Genomic DNA, 27,649 nt, shown 5'->3' with positions numbered 1-27,649 from the left:
CTCACCGTGGGATGTCCAATATTATGAAATATAGTATATATAGAATATCAAGTCTGGTAAGCTCTCAGTTACCGCGACCCTGTGAATCCAAGCGAATGAAATTCTAGCCACGGTTAAGACCACTTTGGCCGAGACAAAATCCGACTGCTAGTTAACGGAGCAACGGTGGGCGCTCTTGAGCTTCCTGTTCGGGGGCCTTGTCTAGGCCTTGCCTGTGGCTGCGCAAACGGCATGACATGCGAACTAGGGCTCTGGCAGTGCAAACTTAGGAAGGGTTGGCTCATGGGCATTACCGTGGGCAGGATCGCGGCCGCCATGTGATACCAATTGACATGGACGCTGCCAGGACAGGCTGAGCATTTCAAGAGACCCTGGGCGGAGGTAGTGCAGTCATCTAGACAATAGGGGCAGTACATGTGGCAATGAGTCATCAGAACATAGGGGCAGTACATGTGGCAATGAGTCACCTGAACACACGAGTTGCAGAGGAACTGGTACACGCCCTCTATCTTGAGGTAATGGAGGCAACACCTCTCCTCGCAGCGACTGCTTTTTGACTCGGCCTTCTCCTTCTCCTCCCCCAACTTCTCTCCACACTTCCATGTCTTCCGTCATGTTCATGGGTTCTGTCTCTGCTGTTTCAGTTTTTCTCTTGATAATCCGAGGCCCTTGTAAGTTTTTCAATTTTTTAGTTTTCTTTTGTCTATTTAAATTTAATTACAGTTGTATAATAGATTTTTAATAAAATTCCACTAACTTAAAGGAAGCAAAATTGAAGCAAAATAAAAAATAATGGGACAAATCTCACCCTGCGCGGATTTTAGGACCTCTGCAGCTGCCACTTGGTCGTATAGTTTTGGAGCATTAACAAATCCTCGATCAGTAAAATCTGCACAGCCACACGGCACACTGCTTTATAAATTGAAACGCTGCTTAATAACTGTAAAATCTGGGCAGTTTTAGCTGTAATATGTATGCATGGTATTTTTTATATTTCATGTATTTTATTTGATTTATTATGTGATTAATAGTTGGATATAAATATAATTATTTTATTTATTTGATTGTTAAGTAATTATTTAATTTATTTTGTAATTAATTTAGAAATAAAGATATTTATCTTAACTTATTTTGTATTTAATTTAGAAATAAAAATACTTATCTTTTTTTATTTTATATGACTGCCCTGTAAAACACTGGAATCTACTAACCATCGCTCATATTTCTTTTAATATAGAAAATTTGTTAGGTTTATTTTAATATACTTTATGTTCATGGAAATAGAGCTATTTCACACCTAGGGCCACCTATATACAGAATTCCCAAATTCTAATTTGACTTTGACTTTGTTTTCAGCAGGGTTGAAAAACAGAGAGGTACAAATTCTCCCAAAAATAATAAAAGTTTCTATATGAATTTTTCTAAAACTTTATAGAAAGAAATTGAGACCTTTAAATTACAGCCATAAATTAATTAAAAATCAACCACTTTTTATTTCACTTGGTTTATATCTTTGTGATTTTCTAAATATTTTAAATTTGTGATTGATATATAATCGTGTATTATTTTAAATCTGTCATTGATATGCTCATGTATTTTTTATTTTCGAAATATTTTAAATCTGCCTTTGACATATATTCATGGAGTTGTCTTTAAAGACAACTCCTATATTCATATTACATTAGTATGGATGATAACTTAATAATAGTAACTCTAATTTTATTTGGCCATATAGAATTTTGGTTAAGCAGTATTTTAATTTAACGGGGTCTGAAATTTAAAATATAAAAAATCATTATCTATCTTTTTAATTTTTCATGCCAATTTTAACCAACAAAGAAATTTAAAATACAGAATAGTCCATCAATTTTTGGAACTACAGCTTGCCACAACTTGAACCCATAATGGAGAGATTGTAGGTTTAATTGATGACACAGTTTACACGGTAATTATGACAAAATTGATTCTGAGGAAGTTAGTCAGACTTCATGGACCAGAAATCTGGGTTCGTGCATCATCATATATAATTAATCTTTTTCTCTCACTATAGGAATTTGATTGTGGATTAGTTTGCCAAGATTTTGTTATTTTGAGAATAGGTGTTGTATTTAGTGTGTTTTTTAGACTTTTTTCTGCCAGAATTCAAAAGAAAAATTTGAAGTAAAATTTTCGTTGATGTTATTTAAAGTAGTTTTTTGATTGTGTATGGATTCAACACACTGAAAAACACCAGGCCATTTTGGTTGTGCAGGGATTACCTATCACACTTGTGATTTAAATAAATTCTTGCTGGATTTTAGAGAAATTACACCCAAAAAGCCCAACAGAAAAACTTTCAAAAATTCTCACCAGGTTATAATATGCCCAACAGAAAAACTTTCAAAAATTCTCACTAAAAACAACTACCTTATAATATTCAAAGACTAAATTTAAAGATTATTAAAACACAAAATTATTTTATATTACTATTCAAAAAATATATTTAATATTATTCAAATAATCTATAAAATTGATTTAAAAATGGTTTTTTTAATTGAATTTTGTATAGAAAATTATTTTTACCCATATATTGAACACAATTTATTTATTTATTTTTTGTTTGCTTTCCTACTACACAAATGAAAATCCCAAAGCATAGATATGTATTTCTCATGCAATCCTCCTTTATCAAAACAACAACAAGAAACACCCTATCCATATAGCCCCACCCACACCACAACAATGACAATTTATATCACTGACTTTCTGATGGCATTTGGCAATACAATGGTAAATGGAAGATTCAAATCATTTCTTTTCATGGATATTTATCATTGCATAACTTAGTATATGTTTGACATGGTGTTTTACATTTCTATAGTCCATTCAAGTGAGATCACCTATTATAGCTTCACATTGTTATGCATGTCTAATCTTGAAATGTCAAAATGAGTTCAGAATTTTCATCTCTACTTATCAATCCTAACTAGATTAGACCTTAGGAAATCCCCCCTTCAGTAAGGAAGTCCCTTCTTAACCTTAAAGCAAGAGGCAAGGCCTTGGCTCTCCCATTGGCCTTGGACTTTTCCTTAGGAGAGGGTTCAAGAAGTAACAAAAACCAAAGGTAGGTCACCTTAATATTTAAATATGTTGCCTATAAGGCGGTTATGGGGGAATTATGAGGGAATCTGATGCCACTGGTAACCAACTATTGTGTGTTTTTATGTTTTGACCAACAATGGAGTATAGGCTCTTCAATCATTGTAGAAATAAGGCTGTAGTGAGCATGGTTGTGAGAATAGATGAAAAATATGATCAAAATCAAGTTATTTTAGCCTCAAAAATGGATGATGACTGCGAGTTTGAAGTTAAAAATCAGCTACTCTACAAAGAGAATAGGTGTCGCAATAGGTAAACATCATGGGATGATACACACGTTGCAGGAAATTCCAAAAATGGTTCATGAGAAAGTTAGAATGGAGTATAGGCTCTTCAATCATTGTAGAAATAAGGCTGTAGTGAGCATGGTTGTGAGAATAGATGAAAAATATGATCAAAATCAAGTTATTTTAGCCTCAAAAATGGATGATGACTGCGAGTTTGAAGTTAAAAATCAGCTACTCTACAAAGAGAATAGGTGTCGCAATAGGTAAACATCATGGGATGATACACACGTTGCAGGAAATTCCAAAAATGGTTCATGAGAAAGTTAGAATGGCGTTGATTCACATGGTACCGAAGAGAATTTCAATCTTGAAGGTATGAGGGAAAAAAAACCTTCAGTCTTATGTTGAGGCAACAAGTGGAAGGCTGAAAAGAGGAGGTAAGCAAGGTAAACAGAGGGATTGTTGTGTTTTCTTGATGATTTAAAATATTTTGAATTTCTATTTGAGAGAGAAGTAGGAAGTAAAGAAGAGTGGAAGAAATAACTCATTGTTCATGCGACAAAGTTAGATTTATCTAGATCAATGCCAGAGATGGTAATTCACTATGGTTAGTGGACGGGAAAATTGAATCTACAGAGTGGCATATGTAAAATTCTGCCACAAGAGATGCAGGTTAAAGGCGGGGATGATATTGTGGATAGGAATCTTTTTACAAATTATGGCAATCTCTAAAGGCTTGGCTTTTGCATAACCCATTTTAAAACGAGGAAGTGTGGGCTTCAAGGTTTCTAATAAATATGTACATTTTTTATCAAATGAAATGGCAACATCATTAAACTCATCAACGCATGCACCACCTGTCAGAGTAATTTTTGAAGGCAATCATCTGAAAGCAGGAAGACCAATAAGGGCTGCCACCTTGGTTGTAAATATTTTGTCACAAGAGCCATGGTATCATCAGAAATTTGGTATCAGAACTTTATTTGCATGCAATTTTTGTTAAAATTGCTCAATTATTTTATCATTGATTTTACTAGCAGCACATCAATTCATTCCTTATCAATGTTGTTATTACAAAAATATATGTAAATGATTGAACAAGGACTTATGCATGCTAAATGTAGTGAAAACTTGTGTAGAATCCAATGTTTTGGATGGGAAACTAACAAGCCTTCTCATGGGCCCTCACCAGCTCATTGTTCCTCTTTGTTGACAACATTTTGGCACACATAGATAATACTCATTGGATTGGTAGTTGAATGATACAAATGTTGCCCTACTCTCTTATGTGTCTTTAAACAATAGCAATGGACAATTTATTTCACTCACTTTCAAATGGCATTTTGGAAATACAATGGTAAATAGAATATTCAAATAATTTGATTCCATGGATATTTATCATTGCATAACTGAGTATATGTTCGACACCTTTATGGTGATTTACATTTCTACAGTTCATTCAAGTGAGATTACCTATTATAGCTTCACATTGTTATGCACGTCCAATCTTGAAATAACTAGCACTTAACTTGTCAAAATGAGTTCCTAATTTTTCATCCCTACCTATCAATCATAGCTAGATTCGACCTTAGGAAATCTCCCCTTAGGTATGGAAGTCTCTTCTTAGCCTTAAAGCCAAAGGAAAGGCCCTCGCTCTCCCATTGGCTTGGGACATTTTCCTTAGGAGAGGGTTCAAGAAGTAATAGAAGCCAAAGGTAAGTCATCTTAAAATATTTAGATACGTTGCTTATAAGGGGGTTATGGGGAAACTATAAGTGAGTCTAATGCCACCAGTAACCAACTATTTTGTGTTTTTTTTGTTTTGACCAAACAATGGAATATAGGCTCTTCAATCATTGTAGAAATTAGGTTGTCATGAACATGGTTGTGAGAATAGAAATCAACACCACATAGATCTACAAACATCTAGAAACCTAGACAATATTAAATTACCTGTATAAATTCAGAGAGATGGCCGAGAAGGTGATCCCCGTACTCTATGACCTTATAGCGTGCATGAGTAATGGAATCCAAATTATAATTAGAAGCTCCTATAAATGAAAGCCACTATCAGATCTGAAATTGAACCATGCAAACCAGGTCATCATATTTGTTCTTTCTACATTAAAATAGGAAAGTGAAAAGAGTGGGGCAGTAGTGAGTACAAAGTGAATCAGATACTAATCTTCCATTGTTAAATCGACCAGTATGCTTATGATCCATGAAATCTCTCTATATGGTTTATAAGCAAATATATGCTTCTGCTAGCACGGGAAGAGTAGGTGGATAAGCTATGTTTTGGGAGCTGATGGCAGAAGGAATGAGCTCATATGGAGATGGGTATGAGATTTTCTTGTCTCATAGTCCTTCCACATCGTCTATCATTTCTTCTTAGTCTCATAAATTGGCTAAGCTTGCTGGTTTGTTTGCAAGGTTGTATGAGTATGAAAAGAGTAGGCATGTCAATGCACATCCCAGGGCAAGATGGCATAAGAGATCCATCATAGGCCGAGATTGATAGTCTAATGTATCTACATATTTGTGTAGTAATTAATAGTGTGTTAGTTGGTGTTAGTGAAATACATATTTGTGTAGTAATTAATAGTGTGTTAGTTGTTGTTAGTGAAATATATATTGATTAGGTACCAGTGAAATCTCGAGTGGCGTGATGTTGATGATATCCAAACCTCTTAACTCAGCAGATAAGGAACTTGATGCCTCTAGCAGAAAAGATGGGAGGTCAATTATTTGTCCCTAAACAGAATCGAAAACAACAATAATTGAAGACGATTCAATGTCTAAATTAAACCACAAATCCATGTTAAATATGGCTCTAAGCCTTGAAAGCACTCTTAACTTAAGGAAACCATACATGCATACAACATCTATAAGATGCTTATAACTCACACACATATTTTGATGTTGTTGCACCTTCACATTAATTACAACCTATTGCATATATCCCAAGACTCTAAGGACTTGTGGAGGGTTCAAGTTCCATGGATCTGCTAAGACGAAGTAATTCTCAAGGAGAAATACCTTTAGAAATGTAAACTCTACCATCACTTTTGCACCATGTTGATTCTGATTTTGACTACACCTTTAACCCATCTGCACACACGCCAAAGATGTTGCTCGGTATGCTTCTATGATTAGGGGATATTACAGTGTATTTCTATGTTGCTAAAGGATGAAAATGTTTAGAGAAACAAAGGTAAAATTATAACAGTCACTCTTTATGAGGAAAGTGTTATCCAAGGTACTATCTATTAAGTACCTCAATAGATTTGAATATAAAATTTCATTATCACCAGAGAGATCAGATTGCTCATTGAAGCAGACATTATTTTAGATATGATCACTTGAATATTCTCATTAATTTTCACTATGAAATATGTCATTGTAGCGTGATTAGGAACGTGAATTCTCTCATATATTTCAATCGAAGAATAGGAAAAATGACAAACTTCTAATCCTTTGATATATAATAAGTTAATAGATGACATCTACAGTGTCTTAGTGATCCATCCCCTGCATGACCCTCCAGTATTAATTAATTCAGTTTCATGATCCCACCTTGCTATACTGACGGTAAAGGATGGCATTGTTTCTTTTATTTGTAATTCAATGTCATGGTACTGGAAACATCCTTAACACTCTTTCAATGCTTTGAATACCACTGTAGTCATGTGCATTAAAATATTTGATCAAGGTAATAGGTTTCTATTGGTAGTGGATACCTTCAGGCATAATGTAATACCAAAATTAAGATAAATTCCCACTCTTATCACATTCAATCTTTGGATTTATTAGATATGATCATACCAAAGTTATACTTCACATTACGATGGTTTAGGGCATTAATAAGAAAATTACAAAGCTAGACACATCACTTACCGATGCAATAAATCACCGAAGGGATCATATTGTTGATTGAAGAATACTTTGATGTAGATATCATCACTTGAATATTACTTATGGGTGATTTTCTTTACTCCATATCACTACATATAAAAATATGCAAGCTATAGAATTAGATGTTTGAGTTGTGAATATCAAATATATATGTTCAAAAATCAATTCTAGATAAAAATAATAAGAAATGGACCTGCTTTTGTTTATTAATTCTAACCAAAATCTAAAAAAATATATAATAGTTACACAACATATCAGTTCCTAAATCTATATATGCAAACCAAGCCATGATGTATTTTGTTTCAACATTAAAATGGAAGGGAAAAGAGGAAATATTGGAAAAATTAAAACCTAAACATTGGAAATTGAAAAGAAAGAATTGTAAAAGATGAACCTAAACATTTTTCCAAAGGATTATAACCGTCTTACAATTGTGTTCATTTTATAGAAAACTATACTAGGACAATTAGAAGCTCCTATAAATGAAAGCTACTATCAAATCCGAAATCGAACCATGCAAACCAGGTCATGATATTTGTTCTTTATACATTAAAATAGGAAAGTGAAAAGAGTGGGACAGTAGTAAGTACACAGTAAATCAGATACTAATCTTCCATTTCTAAATCAACCATATGTTTATGATCCACAAAATCTCTCCCATATGGTTTATAATGCTAATTATATTAATATTAGTTGGATGTTGAAATTTGCTAAGAATTGATGATTTGAAACATACACTACTTTTGTTCTCTGTTGGTGCCAATATCTTGTGCTCCAAAAGATTTTTTTTGTTGCTGATCTTATGCTGCCACCAACATTTTCACAGCCATCGCAAAATATGCACTCCCAAATCTATAGCAATAAATTGTCTTAGTAATCCATCCCCTATTCCCCTGTTTTGAATAAGTCAACCTTTCTTGCTAATTCCCTTCGCAACTAGAGAATTGTGACAAAAATATAAGAGATAACTCCTAACCCTAAGGCTAAATATGTATATGATAAAGCACCTAACTGCATGAAAAATGTTGTAAACAGTATCACCTACCTAGGAAAGTGCAACTACTCTTAATCTGGAATCCTTCTCTACTGTGGTCATTTCCCAAAGAAATATTTGTCCTTGAAAAAAACTGAAAAAAATGCTAATTGAAGGAAATTCAATCCCTAAATTAAACCATAAATCCATGTTAAATATGGCTCTGAGCCTGGAAAACACTCTTAACTTAAGGCAAACATACATGCATACAACATCTATAAGATGATTATAACTTACACACGTATTTTAATGTTGCTACACATTCACATTAATTACAATATGTTGCACAAATCCCAAGACTCTACGGACTTGTGGAGGGTGTAGGTTCCACGGATTGCTGAGACAAAGTAATGCTCAAGGAGAAATACTTTCAGAAATGTAAACTCTACCATCACTTTTGCACCATGTTGATTCTGATTTTGACTACACCTTTAACCCATCTGCACACAGGCCAAGGCTATTGTTGGGTATGCTTCTTTGTTTAAGGGATGTTGCAGTGTATTGTTGTGTTGCCGAAGGTTGAACACAATTAGAGAAACATAGGTAAAATTCTAACAATCACTCCTTGTGAGGAAATTTTTATCCAAGGTACTATTTATTAAGTACCTCAATAGATTTGAATATAAAATCACACACAAGATACAAACAATGAGATAGGAAACTTCTACCTTTATTTAACTGTAACAAAATACCCTTAAGGGGGGCATCACCTTACAATTGATCTTTCTTATGGAAGGAATATTTGAAGTCGAGTCTATGTAGTTATTTTTAGCCATTACTTATAGGGAGCATTCCATGTACGTCCATTCACATGCTGATGTTGTCATACTTCCACACTTTATGCCTTACGACATTTCCTTTGCAACATCTGGTGCAAATGCTAGTTTATTTTATTCAAGTGTTATACTTGTTTTATATTTAGGCAAAAACCATATATCATGCATCGTATGAAATAACTTTTAGTTATCTTTCTATTCAATTCTTTAATTCACATATGTAGACCCAAAGTTTTGTTGGGTGTTTTCCTAAAATTCCAGTTTAAACAATAGAATTTACAATAAATAAATAATCAATCTTACAATAAATAATCTCTAAGTGCTGACTTGTCAATAGATTCTAAGTTCTGGTAACCCACAATACAATGAAATAAAATAATATAAGAATGTGAATCCCCTTCTAAATGTACAATATGTTATTTTTCACCTTTAGCTCACAAGATGTTTAATAATGAGCTTAATTATGATACCTAACAAATAACACCTACTCTTTAAAAAATGTTAAAATCAGTTAATAAGAGTCACTATTCAACTAATCATGATCAATGTTATCCCACTAATCATGATCAATCTATAAAATTATCAGTCTATTATTCCTTGTAATAAACTTGTTGGGTACATTTAAACTTTACAAATTTATTACATATATATCGTCTTGTTTTCATTTCTTAAATTTTGAAAATGCATTTTTGCAAAACTATCCTCCTATCGAAAAACATTTTAGCACGCTATAGTTTCGAGCAACAATTCAGAGAGTTTCTATATGGCACACCACTTAGTCTCGTGCAAGATCAATGCCTATACTTGTCTAGTAGATCTGGCCCTTCACACTTTTATGAATTAAAGAAACAACCCTCTAAATCGTTAATGAATCACAATCAAATGTTGACATTTCACTGTGAGCTAGAACATCACTGAGTGAGATAACCCACATGTCTCTAGAGCTTCATACGGATTGTAAGCTTCATCATAACTGAAATTATGATCATAACGCTCAAAAATTGAACTTATTATTAACAAATATAGAAAACTTTAAAAATAAAATTGGTAGAAAATTATATAATAATAAAATGTTAAATATAGAACATTTTTCTATGAAATAAAATTAGATTAATACTAAAATTATAAAGATTTATTTTGGATCATTATAATGTTGTATATCTACGAGATAACAAAATCATTTTTATAGGTTTGTTTTATGTTGCTAAAGACTTAAATAACAAAAAAATCTACTTACCTTCTTTCACAGTGTTGGGAATTTTGGACACGGCTAGAGATTTTATTGAGAATTTGCAAGTTGTCAAAAAGTTATTGACTACGAGATATTTTTGGCATATTTCTAGCATTTTCTTGGAAAATTTCAAGGATGTTTTTGGGCATATTTTAGGGATAATCCAAGCATATATCTTTATTTTTGACCATCAAGACATGATGATTAAACTATATGATCAATTTCGCCATCCATTATTTTTATAATACATTGATCTTATTTTTTTTCTACAAGTCGCAGTTGAAAACATGGGTTTTGTATGATGGGTTTCAATTTTGATTTATGGTGAATATGAGCTATGGGGCTGCAAACATGAAAATCATCAATTAGCAGTCCCCCAAATAGCTTGTATTATATTCCCTAGCTAAATATGTTGTTTATGATCACTTTCCTACACAAGTAGAATAAGAAGAGAAGATGATGTTATCCTCTCATCACCCTATACTATGCGTACAATAGAAAATTTTATACAAAATCAATATTTTTTTGCTATGAACGTTGATGGGCTAAAGGAAGGGTCATCCTTAGGGTGGCATATTTCTTACCATGACAATATGGATGCATAATTATTTACTATATGTTTTGATTAAAAAACCAAAGAGGGTAGAAACTAACGAGTCCAAATTGTTGAAAATAAATGCCTCACTTTCAGCTAACCATGAGGATCATCTCCTCACTATCTTAAGACGATACATTGATTCTTTTGCATGGAATTACAAGGATATTAAAGAAGTACATCTTGGTGTGTGCATTCACCGCAAAGGAAGATCACAAGCCTATTCACCACCCTCAAAAGAAAAGGAATCCTACCTTAAAATATATTTTGAAGGAAGAACTAAAGAAATTATTAAAATCTAGGTTCATCTATCCAATTCCATATAGTTAATGGTATCTCTTGTGGTTATTGTTCCCAAGAGAAATGGGAAATGGATAACCTTTGTTGACTACAAGGAACTTAATAAAGCCACATGTAAATATCATTTTCACTTTCTCTTCATTGACCATGTCCTTAATTCTCTTTCCAAAAAATGTTATTTTCCTTCCTAGTAGATCCAAATTAGTCTTAAAGACTAGGATAAAACCACTTTCAACTATCCTTTGGTGATTTTTTCTTATTTTTATTATGTAGTGGCCTTCCCACTTTTAGAAGGGTTGTGCTAAGCATATTCTCTCATCGTAGACATACAATCCAATAATTATAACATATTTTAGTAATATTGCATCTCCTTTGTTTTCCTTGCTCACCCAAGCTCACCCAAGATGTTGAGTTTTGTTGGAAATATCCGTGCCAATAAACATTTCAGAATATATAAAAAAGATAATGACAATACCTATTATAAGAGTTCATAATTGGAACTTTCCCTTTCACATTCACATCAATGCATAGATAGGGAAATTGGGGAAACTCTAGGTCCTTAAGAGAGCTGAATATTCCCCTTCTTAGGATAAATTCCAATTTCACTACATCTATAATTCCCCTTTTGGTTCTCACAACTAGCTAAACCAACCATGGTTCCTTGTGGTATTTCTTCTATAATGCACATTTTTCCATGAATTTTGGGCTAACATAGCTCAAATTAGATAGTGGTTCAATCAAAATCGAAACACGTTAATTAATGAACATATATTCCATCTTGGTCACTAAAGATTGATGATGAGTCTATATATTGTCCAATGTCGCATATATTCATGGCAAGTTATGAGCCACATCATTTATCGTATGTTCTTCTTACACATTGTACAAACTTGGACCATTTTTTTGCATATTGAGCATAATCCCTTAGTAAATCATTTTCTGCACATTTCCATGATTGCATCATTCCTCTTCTGAACGGCTTGACTTCCTCTCTTGTAGGCTTGGACATCTAGTTTCTACTAGCAATGTTAGATATTTAGAGAAACCCACCCTTGAAAGGAGTGGTAAAGTTCACATTGGTTTCTCTTGGTTGATGTCTTACATTTTTCTTCCCATCTCCTATAAATCTAGTGTTACCTCTTCCTTCCCAACCAATTCACAAATTAGTCTTATGTTTGGACTGTTTATTAAAATACTTCATTTTCATATGGTTTCCTCTAAGTTTTTTGGCTCATCAAACTCTGTTATGTCTCTATAAGCCTTTGTAAGTCCACTGATATACCTTTGGATCTTTACCTTGACATTCTTTAGTTGTGCATACCTCAACAACTTAAAGAATTTATTGGTTTACACATCAGTTGTCAATTAGCCTAGTTTTTTCTCACGGAACCTCTTGATATTGATCTCTCGATACCTTTTAGGTAGGAATTTCTCTCAAAAATTTATATCAAATATCCTGTATGAAAACTCCTTTTCTCTTATGTCCTTGACATTCCTCAAGTCTCCCCACCAATAATCATTGTTTCCTTTCATACTAAAAATGGGTACTATTTTTTTTTGCTAGGTTACATGAGTCCTAGGATGACTGACATGCCTAACCTATGTCTTGGGTAGTCATGACACACGTGCACCCAATCCATCAAAATAGCTAGGGGATTGCACTTGGCCTCAACCACGCCATGCCTTACCATGGATAAACTTTTTCCCACAAACTTTTGAACCAGTGACCCTTACACCACGAAGTGACGAAAAGTGGATACTCTCTCTTTCATATTATCATAGTAATAATGCACCCTTAAATACTTCTTCATTCCCAATAATCATGCTTCTACTTTCTCATCCTCCTTGATCTCTTTTTGAACTATAGGAAGCTTTTCATTCTTAAATTATTTTTTCATCAAATATTTCTCTTTCCTTTTCTTTTGGTAATTCCTTTTGGTTGCAACACTAGACAATTGCTTATAGCTACATATTCTCCTCTCTAGCATACTTTGTGGAATTCCACCTTTCAGTATACCTTCAGTTTCCTTCCTATGCCTTTTCCTATGTAACTGAAACATAGCTCATGTTGCTTCTCCTCTACATTATAAGTCCCATGGTATCTGACCACACTCTGGAATTGATTCCTAATATGTGAAAGAAATATCTCACCCATAAAATCATATGTCACATCTTGTTTCTCTCTATTTCATTTGTTTGCTTGTTATCTTTGCAGTCACCCCTAGAGGATGTTATACTTTGCATGTTGTTTACTATTAATTTTTTTATTGCTAATGTCATTTTCTAATTAACATGGACAAACATTTTAACAATATGCAATGACTTGTAACTCAAACAATCTAATCCAAGAAACTAAAGCCTACATTTTTACATGTTCTAATTGGTATTGAAGTTTTAATATGTTGCATGGAGAGGAATTTGGGTGTGAATTTCCGAGAATTTGGTTTGGCCATTTTTATTGATAGTAGACTTTGAAATATTTTAAAAATTAATAAATTTATTGGATTTTCAAGAATATTTTGAAATTTAAATAAGTAGTTTTTATATTCTCAAGTAGAAGAATAGTTATACCAGTAAAGAACTACAACATACTTGTTTTACATATGGTAAGGGGAGAATTGGGGCATGAAGTGTGAGGAAGCTCCGTAGAGGCATCATGCAATCATGACTTGTTAGACTATATAACTACTAGTAAAAATAATTGTAAGACAACAATTTTATATTATCAACATTTTCTATTTAAATTAAGTAATACATATCATTTCCTTTTCCAAACATGTTAGAAAAGTCCAAAATCATAGAAGTGATGGGAATAAGGGATTGTTGACAAGGGTGAGCTAATCAATGATTTAAAAATTTTCCTTTCTACCTTAAGCAATTGTGTATTCAATTGTAAATCGTTCCACAACACATGAGAAGGAAAAAATCAAATAACATTTGAACAAAATGATTTAGTGTGGAAATCCTTCCACAATAGAAAGTGTCAAAGTCCTTTTTTTGTATTATGATGTAAATCTAGGCACTAACTCTGATTGCATTGGAATGGACTCACTACTAAGAGGGGGGTTGTGAATCAATAATGATATAATTTCAATTAAATTTTTAAATATTTCATCAAAGCAATCTAGAGATCACTAACACATCATCAAATCACAAATATGACATGTAAAACTAGAATAAACACCATGAAAAATATCAATATATATCCACGCAAGAGGATACAAGTGTTCTGGTTGAAAACCCCTACTAAGGAAAAATACCATCAGTTGATGTGCTACTCAGATCTTATATTAATATTTGAAAAAAATTATACATAGAGGAGATTGCCTCCATAAGCTCAAAGACTAGACTCCTATAACTGTCTACCGACACCCATTAGCTAGGAAGTTTCGTCTCACACAACTCAGTGTGAGCTAGAACATCATTGAGCTTGATAACCCACATGTCTCACCTAAGTGAGCTTCATAACCCCCATGTCTCTAGAGCTTCCTACTGATTGTAAGTTTCATTGTAGCTGAAATTATGGTCATAATGCTCATAGATTAAACTTGTTTTCAAAAACTATAAAAAAAAAAGTTAAAAATAAATTTGTAGAAAACTACATAAGAATAAAATGTTAAAGACAATTTTTTATTCTTTTTTATGTTCATTGAGAATTTGTTGGTTGTAAAGAAGTTGTGAGCTAGTTTTTAGAGATATTTTTGGCATATTTCAAGGATTTCTTGGCAGATTTCAGGGATTTTTTGGGAGTATTTCAGGGATAGTCCAAGCATATAGATTAACTTTTAACCATTTGGACATGATTATTAAAAAATATGACCAATTTTACCATCCATTATTCTTATAGTGCATTGGATCTTTTTTTTTTCTACAACTTGAAGCTAAAAACATGGGTTTTGTATCGTGTATTTCATGTTCGATTTATGGTGAATATGAGTTGTGGGGTTGGAAGCATGACAATCACCAATTCATTATACCCAAAACAACTTGTATGATATATCCCAACTCAATATGTTGTTTATGATGAATTTGAGACACTAGTAGAATAAGAAGAGTCAGATTCTAAGATCTCATCACCAAATACTATGTGTACAATAGAAACCACCGTTAGTAGAAAGAAGGTTGATAAAGGTGATTTAATTCATAATTTTCTACCAAACCAATATTTTGTTGCTATCAACATTGATGGGATAAAAGAAGGGTCATCCCTAGAGTGGCATAGTTCATACCATGAGAATCTAGAGGCATAATTATTTACTATCAGTTTTGATCAAAATAACTTGAAGATGGTTAGAATCAACCCCTCAAAACTATTAAAAATCAACTCCTCAGTTTCATCTAATCACCTGGATCATTTACTCACTATTTAAAGACAATACATTGCTTCCTTTTCATGGTATTACAAGGGTATTAAAGGAGTACATGTTTTTGTGTGCACTCACCACAAAAGAGGGTCACAAGTCTATTCACCAGCATCAAAAGAAAATGAATCCTAACTTAGAATATATGGTGAAGGAATAATTAAAGAAATTATTAAATGATAAGTTCATCTATCCAATTGTTTATAGTGAATCCACATAGAAATATCATTTTCCCTTTCCCTTCATTAACCATGTCTTTGATTTTATTTCCAAAAAATGTTATTTTCATTCTTAGTAGATTCAAATAAGTCCTAAAGACTAAGATAAAACCACTCACAACTATCCTTTGTTGAATTTTTATTATTTGGTATATGTAATGGCCATGGCACTTTTCAAAGTTTTATGCTAAGCATCTTCTCTCATCTTAGACACACTATCCAAGATTTATAAATATTTTAGTAATATTGCATCTCCTTTGTTTACCTCTCTCACCAAAGATATTGAGTTTGTTGGACAGATCCATGGTAGGGAGCATTTGAGAATATAAAAAATAAGTTAATGACAAGACCTATCTCAAGAGTTCCTACTTAGACATTTCCCTCTCACATTCACATGGATGCATCAGACATGGAAATTAGGGTAATTTTATGTCCTTAAGGGAGTTGCATCCTCTCCTTATAAGGACAAATTCCACTTTCAGTACAGTTGTAATTCGCCTTTCGATTCTCGCAACTAACTAAACCAAACATGGTTCCTTGTGGGATTTATTCTATAATGCACACTTTTCCATGAATTTTGGGCTAACATAGTTGAAATTATATAGTGATTCAATCAAACTTTAAACATGTTAATAAGTGCCCATACCTTCCATCTTGATCATTAAATATTGATGATGAGCCTATTTGTTGTCCAATGTGGCATAGATTCATGGAAAGTTTTGAGTCACATCATTAACTGTATCTTCTTCTTGCAAATTGTACAACCTTGGACATTTTGCTCATGTTGAGAATAATCCCTCAGTAACTGGTTCTGTGCACATGTCCATCATTGCACCATTCCTCCTCGGAATGCCTTGGAAATCCGGTCACTACTAAGAATAGTAGGTTGTGGGTAAAAATCACCCTTGAAAGGAGTGTAAAACATAACATTTATCTCTCTTGGTTAATGCCCTACATTTTTCTTCCCTTCTCCGCTAAATCTAGGATTACCTCTTACTTATTAATCAATCCAAAACTTAGCCTTGAGATTGGATTTTTCATACGAATCCTTCATCTTCGTGTGGTTCCATCGAAGGTTTTTGGCTAATCAAACTCTAGTATGTATCTGTAAGCCTTTGGGAATCCATTGCGATACCTTTGGGTATTTACCTTGGCATTCGTTTTGTAACATACCTTGGCAACTCAAATATTTTGTTGATGTACACATCAATTGTCAATTACCCTAGATTTTTCTCATGGGACTCCTCGACCTTGATGTCATAATATCTTTTAAATAGATAGTTCTCTCAAAAATGTCTCTCAAATCTCCTCTAGGACAACTCCTTTTCTCTTATGTCGTTGACATTCCTCAAGTCTTCCCACCAATAATCAGCCTTTCCTTTCAGACTAAAAATTGATACTCTTTTTTTATATTTTCTAGGTTACATGAGTCCTTATATGACTAACATGCCTAACTCGTGCCTTGAATTCTCATGACCCAAATGCACATAAGCTGTCAAAATCATATGGGGATTGCACCTAGCCTCAGCCACATCATGCCTTACCATGGATATATTTTTTCCCACAAACTTTCAAAATAGTGACCTTTACACCATGAAGTGCTTAATGTGGATACTCTTGTTTTCATATTATCAGATTAATAATGCACCCTTAAATACTTATTAATTCCTAATAATCATGCTTCTACTTTATCATCCTTCTTGACCTCTTGGTCAACTGTAGGAGGTTTTTGTTTGTTAAATTATTTTTGCATCAAATATTTCTCTTTCCTTTTATTTTGGTAATTTATTTTGGTTGTAACACTAATCGATTTCTCATAGCTACATATTCTCCTCTCTGGAGTTCTTAGTGTAGTTCCACCTCTGACTATAGATTCACTTGCCTTCCTATGCTTATAATCCTCAATTCATGCTTTCGAAGTCTTAATGAACTCTACCTTAAATTATACCTCTCTAGGTAGTTGGCACCGAGCTCATGTTGCTTCTCTCTTTGCAAATCTCATAAGCTCTATAGTATAACTGCGATGATACCCACCATACTTTGGAATTGATTGCTAAGATGTGAAAGAAATATCTCACCCATAAAGGCATATGTCATACCTTGTTTCTCTATATTTCATTTTGTTTTTTGTTGTCTTTGTAATCACCCCTAGAGAATATTAATCTTTTTGCACATTAAGTGTTCTATTGCTAATGTCATTTTCTAGTTATCATGGACCACCCTTTTAACAATATACAAGGACTTGACACTCAAACAATCCATTCCAAGTAACTAAACCCTAAATTTTCACATGTTCTAATTGGTATCGAGGTTTGAATATGTTTCATGGGGAGTAATTTGGGGTTGAAGGGCTAAGAATTTGGTTTGGTAATTTTTATTAATTGTAGACTTTAAGGTATTTTTAAAATTAGTAAATTTATTGGATTTTCAAGAATATTATGAAATATAAATATGTAGTTTTTGTATGCTCAAGTTGAAGAATAGTTCCACCAGTAAGGAACTACAACATATTTGTTGTACCTAAGGTAATGGTGGAATTGGGGCACGAATTGTGAGGGAGTTCGGTAGAGGCATTATGAAATCATGAATTGTTAGACTATATAAGTACTAGTAAAAATAAATGTTACACAAAAAATTTGTAATATCAAAATTTTCTATTTAAATTAAGTAACACATATAATTTCCTTTCCCAAATATGTTAAAAAAGTATAAAATCATAAAAGTGATGGGAATCAGGAATTGATAAAAGGGTCGAGCGAATCAGTGAGTTATAGATTTTCCTTTCTACCTAAAGTAGTTATGTATTCAATTATAAATTGTTCAACAAAACATAAGAAATAAATAATAACATAATATTTGAACACAATGATTTAACGTGGAAACCCTTCAACACGAAATAGTACCAAATCTTGTTTTTGTATTATGATGTAAATCAAGGCACCAACTCTAATTACATCGATTATTTATGAATATGTTAGAAATGGCCTCACTACTTAGTGGGGGATAGTGAATCAATGATGATAGGGTTTTAATTATATTTTTAAATCTTTTAGAAAACACTCCAAATATCACTAACCCATTATCAAATTAGAAATATAGAATGTAAAAATAGAATAAACACCATGAACAATATCAATAGACATCCACACAAGAGGACACAAGTGTTGATATGGAAAACACCCTTCAAGGTCAAAAACAACCTGTCATTGCACTACTTAGATCTTCTAATAATAACTGATTTTTTTTATACATAGAGTAGCTTGCCTCCATAAGGTAGAAGACTTGAATCACTACTATAACAGTCTATTGGCACCCATCAACTACGAAGTTTCTTCTCATATAAATCTACAGAAAACAATAAGCTAGAAGCCTCCACAACCAACGAGCCTTGCCCAGATACTACTCGACTATCTGCCACCATATGTGGATATTATCCTCCTCTAATGACTGTTTTCTAGCCTCCACTAGCATAAATCCTATGCACCTTCAAATCCTTGATGTGAACCACATTTCACAATATTTCAAACTAGGTTCTCAGGTCTTCTCAACATGATCAACCCAGCAACTTCTCTATGTTCTCATATGAAAATGAAAACATATGCGAAAACTAATCAAACCTACTACAGATGTACAATAGGCCTTACAAGAACTTGTAGCACTCTTTCACTCTCACCAAACTTTTTTTTTTCAACCAACATGACACACATGCACACACAAATACACATATGTATAGAAAACTATCCTCATCCACATCCAATCAAATACCAAGGGAAATACCATGGTATTATTATACTCATGCTCAATCTTACCAAGGTATTTTTTTATTCATGGTTAGATCCTCAGATACACGCTCCTAATTGGCACATCTCAGTTGCAGTTGCACACACATACCTTCCTCCTAGCACTAGAGGCCTCTAGTCACATGGATGGGCCTACGTCCTAGTGGTCAGGGTAGAGAATAGGGAGTAATGAAATGCATCTTAGCCAAAACCTCTTCCAGACATCTAGAACTCATTCGACAACTATTCTGACACTTACACCATCAATGAAAAGTCCTCCAGATGACATAGTTATATCCACACTCCCAATTCAAGCTACTCGACAACCTTCAAATCCACATGCACATAATCCAATATCATCTAGTGGAACCAAACAATCGTACACAAGACAATACGACATACAACTGAAACCAAGCATGGTCAATACCTGTACCAAATAAGCATATGCATAAGAAATCATCTAAAACTCAACATATGTAACACACATCAACAACATTGTAACACACACCAATGCTAACAATCATCTAGCTCTTGTACTAACTTGTTCAAATCCAACACAAATTCATAACGTGGCTTATATCAATGTCAACCATTAAAGACAATACTAATGCCAACAATCTAAATTTTTGGAATTGATGGCAACTCCAGCTGATCAAAACAACTGATAGTGACCTTTGAAGATTGATAACTTTGATTACTTCCCCTTTAACATCAATGATAAATGGATAAAATAAACAATGGTAACCATAGTTGGATAGACAATACTCCCCCTATGCACTAGATAGATCTTATCACAATATATCAACAAGGAACAAACTCTCTTTCTCCCCATAGCAGCATGACAATGAGCAGGAGTAGTAATAACTCTATCAAATACTTTCTCTCTCCTGAAGCAGCAACAACAATCTCTCCATGTCATGGAAGTAGTAAAAAATATGATCACCAACACATAGAGCCAACAATAATAACAAAAAACTCAAAAAATAGTTCCATCGACACCAAAAACACCATCAGGCAAACTCAAACAACATCACCATACTATAACCATCAATAGAGAAGCACTATCTCTCCTAATTCAATGAGTAATAGCACCATCTTGTAATCAACCATATTATCCTTGAAAAAATATAGTCGTAGGACATACATAGGCAAGGCCAAAGAGACAATCATGACCATCCATACTCACTCACATAGAAGCACAAAAACTATATCTTCTTAGAAAACACACCAAACAAACTCCCTCTTAGCATAATCATCATCAAAAACCTACAAAGAAAGCCTTCTTGCTGAAAGTTACTCCTCATGGACCAAATGACCGACTCTTGACCAAAGGGCCTGTACATAAATAACAAGGCTTCATAGATATCTTACATGGTTGTAGAAATCAACTCACACCAAAGACTCCAAGGACTCAATATTTACATCTTTCACCTAATGCAATGGAGTTATGAAAACCAAATACCGATTTGCACTAATGTGTGTTTACATGGTTGAATAATTATTTTCATGAAAATTACCAACATAATTCACACACACTTTTATAGGACTACATCTTCAAATACAATACTATGACAATGACATCCAAGATCACATACACTTTGACTCAACACGCCTCAGAGTGATTACAAAATACAAAGATAGAGCATGATAAGAATCGTCATTTTCATCATTACAAGGATTAATAATAAGTAAAAAACATGTACACAAATCTAACAATCATATAGCTCATGTACTAGCTAGTGCACATCTAGCACAAAGTCATAACTAGGTTGAGTCTTGACATCAATGCCAACCATAAAACACAACACCAATGCCAACAATCTCCCCCTTTGTCATTGATGACAACCCCAGCTAATCAAAACAATCGATATTCACCCCATAAAATTGATATCCTTGATCATTCCCCCTTTGAAATAAATGGGAAAGGGTTAAACTCATCAATGGTAACCATAAGTGAATAGACAATACTCCTCCCAGAAACTAGCTAAATCTAATCTCAATATATCAAAAAGTTTAAAACTCTCTCACTCCACATTGCATGATGAAAGAAAGTGGGAGACACAATAACTCTGTCAAATACTCTCTCTCTAGGAGCAACAACAAAAATATCTGCATGTCATAGCCATAGTAGAAAATATGTTCACCAACACATAAAACCAACAACAAGAAAAAACTCAAACAATAGCTCCATCAACACCAACATGAGTATCAAGCAAAATCAAACAACATCACCATACTATAACCATCAGTCGAGAAACACTCTTTCTCCTATGTTCTTGAATGTATATGATTCTAAAATGTTGATGCCACATACATTATTGTGAGAAATTTTGGATACTGATATCAAATGCTTGGTTTAGAATGATGGATTCCATTGAAATAAATACTAAGTATCTAAGATCAAAATATTATTGTTGCTACAATGATTAGGAGAAAGTATAGTTACTTGGTTTGAAGAGACCAAGGATAGTCATTGAACAAGTCTTCCTTAGATTTATTGATGAATATGATAAAGCTCATCTCCTATGTAAAGAACATATCAATTCTATGGTTTTGATATATGGATACAAGAATAGGAAAAATAGGGTTTGAAAACCCTAGATATTTAAAAGGGCTTGAATAAGAAATCCTTAGGGTTTGTGGAAAAAATACTAAGAGCTAAATTAACGTTTTCACTAAAATAAGAAACTGTAACTCTCATAACGAAGGTGTAAAATCATGTTGATGGTGAGGATGAGGACAATACAATTACAAGATGGATGGAACAAGGCTAATATCTAGAGGGTGCTTACATTTCCCTATAACTCTCAAAATATAACTATTGTATATTTCTCCTCTTTTATTATCATTGTTGTTACATTGTTTAAGTGAGTCTCTTGTCTTTGTAACCTTTCCTTAGTTGTAATTAATCTTCCATGGTCTCCTATTGAGTAGTGTAGTGTGTTGAACGATTCCAATGCTCTAGTAGTAGATAGAATAAGTGGAAGAGAAAATCGAAGCATGTGACAAGAGGACATTCTAGAATCGTGGCTTATATAGAGAGATATTGTACTAGGTGAGATCTAAGTTCAGAGGGAGTTGGAAGATCAATAAATTTGAAGTATTCCTAGATTGTGTTGAAGGGAATAAATTGGTAAAATCCAAATGGATCTATCTACAAGATCTTGCATGCAACAAATGGCAACATAGACAAGTACAAAGTGAAAATTGATAATATAACGTTATCCTAGAAGGAGGGAGAGGAAAATGGCAATACATTTTCTCTAATTGTAAGGTACACTTGGTTTATAACTATTGATTTGTAAATTTCACCAAGTGGATGGAAATATAGTTTCTCCTAATTAAGTAATTAAGGAAGAAGAAGTGTACATAGAACTACCTTGAAGCTCGTAGATACATGAGAATAAGTCTCATGATTGAATAATGTTTTGTACAATCACAAGTAGATATGTTGAGCTTGGGCTTTGATTGATGGATCAAGATTAATCATATTTGATTCGTCGGTGATGAAAGAAGAGGTACTCATGTGATAGAGAGAGCAGTTAGAAATCCTTTCTTTAGCATCAGAGGGAGTGGACCTCTACATTTGAGATGATGGATTGTTGTTAACATTATCAAGCTAGATAGATGAAAGAAAATAGTGGCAGAGGGAGGAACCAAAATTACCACAACTGGATATGTATCAGTGTGAGAAGGAGCACCCAATCACCATGACAAAGAATCAACTATTGTGATATAATTAGAAAAAGGGTTGGTGTACCAACATGGTACAATTAGTAATGGAAAAATTAGTTATGCTTTTGATATTCGTCTCAAACAGCGATGTACAGTTGCAGATTGAGATTGGGAAGGGTGAGTTGAAGAAAGAAAGTGTTCATTAAGATATTGCTTCAGTTTGGGCTCCATTATAACTTCTTTTATCAGCACTCAACATCGCAAAGGTCGTGTATATTGTAGCTAGAATTAAAATTTGAGAATCATTATGAATTTAAAGATTTCAAAATTGAGAATCATTATGAATTTAGAGGATACTTGTAGGACTATTTTGATTAGGTGCATGGGGTGACCATGATGTGAGGTTGAAGCGTAGTAAAATCTATACCAAGGGATGGTATAGAAGGAAGCAATATGACTTCAGTTTTATTTTATAGTCAAGCATATTTTCCTTGGGCATGGTTTGTATACTTCAAGGAAACGCTTGGACTTGTTGAGAGCACCCCTCATAATGAGAGGGAATGTTGATGAGAGAGCATTATGGATTGACATTCTCCTTATGTCAAGTATATTGACCTAAATTAGGGAGAATGGTCTCGGACTCGATAATCATTTTTCTTGTGTCTAGTATGTTAACATGAATGAGGAAGAATTGTCTTAGACTATTAGGTTCGTTTAACATCATTCCATGAATTACTCAGCAAGAGTGTGGTATTTTCATATTCACCATGTGTCAAATATATTTACCTAAATTATGGTGGACCAAGACTAACCTAGATTCCATATGTGAGGTACCAACACAAATTATGGTGATTAGTTGATGATAAATGATGTACCATGTGTCTAAAGTATTGACTTGAATTATGGTGAGGATATATAGTTACTAAGTACTAACCCGAATTATAGTGATGATGTACCATGTGTCTAAAGTACTAACCCATACTATGGTGAGGATATTCCATAGGTCTGAGGTACTAACCCAGATTATGGTAACATGTTGATGTTGCTAACTTACCATGTGCAAAAGTTGTTTGACTAGATTATGGTAATCTATTGATGCTACTCATTTACCATGTGTCATATTTGTTGACTCGATTATAGTAACTTTAATTTACCATGTGTCGCAATTGTTTACCTGATTATGGTAATTTGATTCTTTATAACCTTTTCTTAGAGAATTTTTTCAACATGAGAGGATATAGATAGTCATTATGAATACCTCCCTAGCTAAGAGGGGGTGTTGAGTTTTGTAATTACGGTCAATATTCATAATTATTATTTTAGTAATTTACATATTTTTAAAGCATGTTCTTCATGCTATTGTCAATGGAAAAAAATCCCATGGCATGTTCTTCATGACCTTGTTAAAACAAAAAATTTGAATAATAGAAAAATGAACGTTTGGCTCCAAAACATCTAGGTTGGTCCTCCTCCTAGTCAATTCAGCCCTAGTTATGTGGCACACATTTTGACAACAAGAAAATTATTATTAAGGCACTTGAACTACTCCAAATAACACCAATTTGTATTTTTTATGTTCAACAAAATTCAAACTTCCAGAGGCAAGAGAAAGGGGCAGGTCTAAGGCACTTCATTGATGAGGAAAAGGACTAATATTTTATGAAGGATCAAGACAAAATCTTTTGAGGCATAATCTACGTGACAATAACAAATCTTTTGAGGCATAATCTATGTAACAAAAATGAATCTTTTGAGGCATAATCTATGTGACAATAACGAATATTTTGAGGCATAATATTTGTAACAAAACTTAATCTTCCGTGGCGTACCAAAGCAACAACAAACACAATCAACTTTTGTTTAGTGGGCATATTTGTAACTTGAATAGGAGGCACTAGTCTAAGTTTTCTTTCATTTTCTTTGTCTAATAGTTTGACCTTATGAATGACTAGATGATTTAGGAGTGTCTTTGTTGACTTGAATAATTTCTCTAAGGAAAAGCTTGGGGTTTTCCCCATATGGGTTTTCCGAGGGTAAACTCTTGTGTTCTTTGGTTTTCTATCTCTTCATGATCCTACTATCATATATGTTATATGGTTGATCTATTATGTGTAATTTCTTAATGATGGATAAGAATAAGAACTTTAATTAAATCATTTGAATTAATTATCTATTTAGAAAACCCTATGAAAAGTCAACATTTATATCATGAATATATCCATCTATTTTGTTGACTCTTTAATAGCATAAGTTAAGAAACATTTCCTTACATGTTTATACAAGTATGCATTTTTGGGCTTTGAGATGTAGGCTCTTTCTTACAAGTTTCTTTGTCTACTCAATATTCAAATAGTCAAAGAATAAAATTTACTAGTTAGCATGTATTACTACTTAGTTAATCTATTAGGATGCTTATTGTACTCCTAGATGCTCAACATACCTATTCCCATAGGTAGGGGTATTCCTTCAACAATTGATTTATATTTACTTATCTTTTCCTTTATTGTATAACATAAAAAGATATTTCATTATTCCTCATTTAAGAAACATTTACTATGTTTGATTTTAGTTGTAGCTTGTAAGGTATAATATTGTGACCTAATGCCCTCATATGATATGTAATGTACCTAAGATATACTTTATAGTAATGTGATATTTATTGTAAATTATTTTTTTATCGAAACAATATTCTAAGAGCTAATAAATATATTAATTATATTTTTTAATTTTTGAACAACTTAAAATATACAAAAGTATATATAGCAACCATAAATTCCATTTGTAATCTTTATTAAATTTTCTTCCTTTTGTTTCCAAAATTCTTTCCATTGTTATATATATTCATGCATATGTGTGGACCTAAGGAAAATGGGATTGCTTTTTCCTGCACCTTATGATCCCTACCTAATCGAACGAAATATAAAGGAGCCATCATAATTTTAATCTTGGTATGTATTGCGAAGGACTTTACGATTCTTCATTGCTCTAGCAAAGTTTATACTACAAAGGTTAATAATATGGATTCAATTTATGTTTAACCAGGTGATGTAGAAATGTGGCTATTTTTCTATGGATGTGTTTCATTTTGTTCACATGACATTAAGGAATGAAGAGTCTAGATGTTTGATGATGATTTAACAGTTTGGGTTAAGTGGTGGTGGTTAGGGAACTCACTCTGTTGGCCATTTGTAGATACTCTAGAATGCAATAGGGTTTGGGTAGTTTTCCATCTAGGGTTTTGGTGCTGGGAGGTTCAAAATTACTCCTCTCTCACTGGCTTGTATTCATGTTCTTCCTGCACCTCTTATTGACAACCTCCTTATGGGATTTTATTCCTACGCAGGTTAAGCATTTTACCAAATACATGTAAGACTATACTTACAAAGGGATAAGACTATACTTACCGACGGCATAGTCGCGCATGGGCCAGATAGCGTCGCGGGAGTGAACAAGGCATACTGTGCAATCAGAGGTGAGGCTGCAGGTTGCTTCCCCGTAGGCAGTGGTTGTGCCCGGAACCGACGTCTTGTAGCTGTAACCGTGCGTGGCCGTATTTGCTTCGAGATTCGCGAGCAGGGCATTGACAGTCGTATAGAAAACACCTCAGCTTGGGATTTTCTCCGGGTTTCTGTGCGTCCACAACCAGGAGGAGTAACATTGCAACTAAAGCGAAGCCGAACCCAAATGTCCTGATCCTCATGGCCGCCTCAAATACTAATAATCAGTTTAAATGCCAGAAGTTATTGCGATCCTTGTCATTCTGCTGAGGACGCCCCGGTTTTATAGCCCTCGGGCCACATGGTTGCGTGTGTGGGATAACCTCCGTTAGGCGTGAAGAATGAAGGTGGTTTCATGCCGCGCTTGGTCAGTCACGCAACAGACAAACAAAATCTTTTCGTTTTGGATGCATGTTACCAAACTTGATTCTAAATTTCATTATTAAAATAAAGTTAATTCTTAAAATATATTTTATTCATTTATATTATGAAATAGGTGTATTTTATTTTATTGTAACAGACACATCTGTATTTAATTAATTGGATTCATTTTTAAAATGAATATATTTTATTTTATTTTATTTTATTTTATTTGAGCACTGAATTTAGTTAAAATAAGAGTTTTTATAGAATATTTCATTTCAAAATAATTAAAAAAAAATATGCATTTTTCATACTCTAACATTAAAAATTATGAAATTTTTAGGAGGGATTTATATTTTAATTTATTATTTGATTATGCATTTCTCACACCTAGCAAGTTAGAAAGTGTTAATTATATTTTAATTTAGTTTTTGTTTCTTTATGATTGAAAATCTATAATTAGTGTAGATATATAAATTAAATTAGTACAATCATACAAATGCCCATTAGCATAAAAACATTTATTACATAATACGTGTCA

At 33.3% G+C, this 27,649-nt stretch overlaps 1 pseudogene; it reads right to left on the bottom strand.

Moving 5' to 3' along the window:
- Nucleotides 1-21: 21 nt before the first annotated feature.
- LOC149145956 (uncharacterized) lies at nucleotides 22-26,948 on the bottom strand (annotated as a pseudogene).
- Nucleotides 26,949-27,649: the final 701 nt, after the last annotated feature.

The sequence above is a fragment of the Pinus tabuliformis genome, chromosome X (genome assembly GCF_031772625.1).
Source record: "Pinus tabuliformis cultivar Carrire ecotype Pingquan chromosome X, CPIR1, whole genome shotgun sequence".
Lineage (NCBI taxonomy): Eukaryota > Viridiplantae > Streptophyta > Pinopsida > Pinales > Pinaceae > Pinus > Pinus tabuliformis.
Note: the sequence above shows the minus strand (reverse complement) of the source record. Positions and strands in the feature narration are given on the sequence as shown.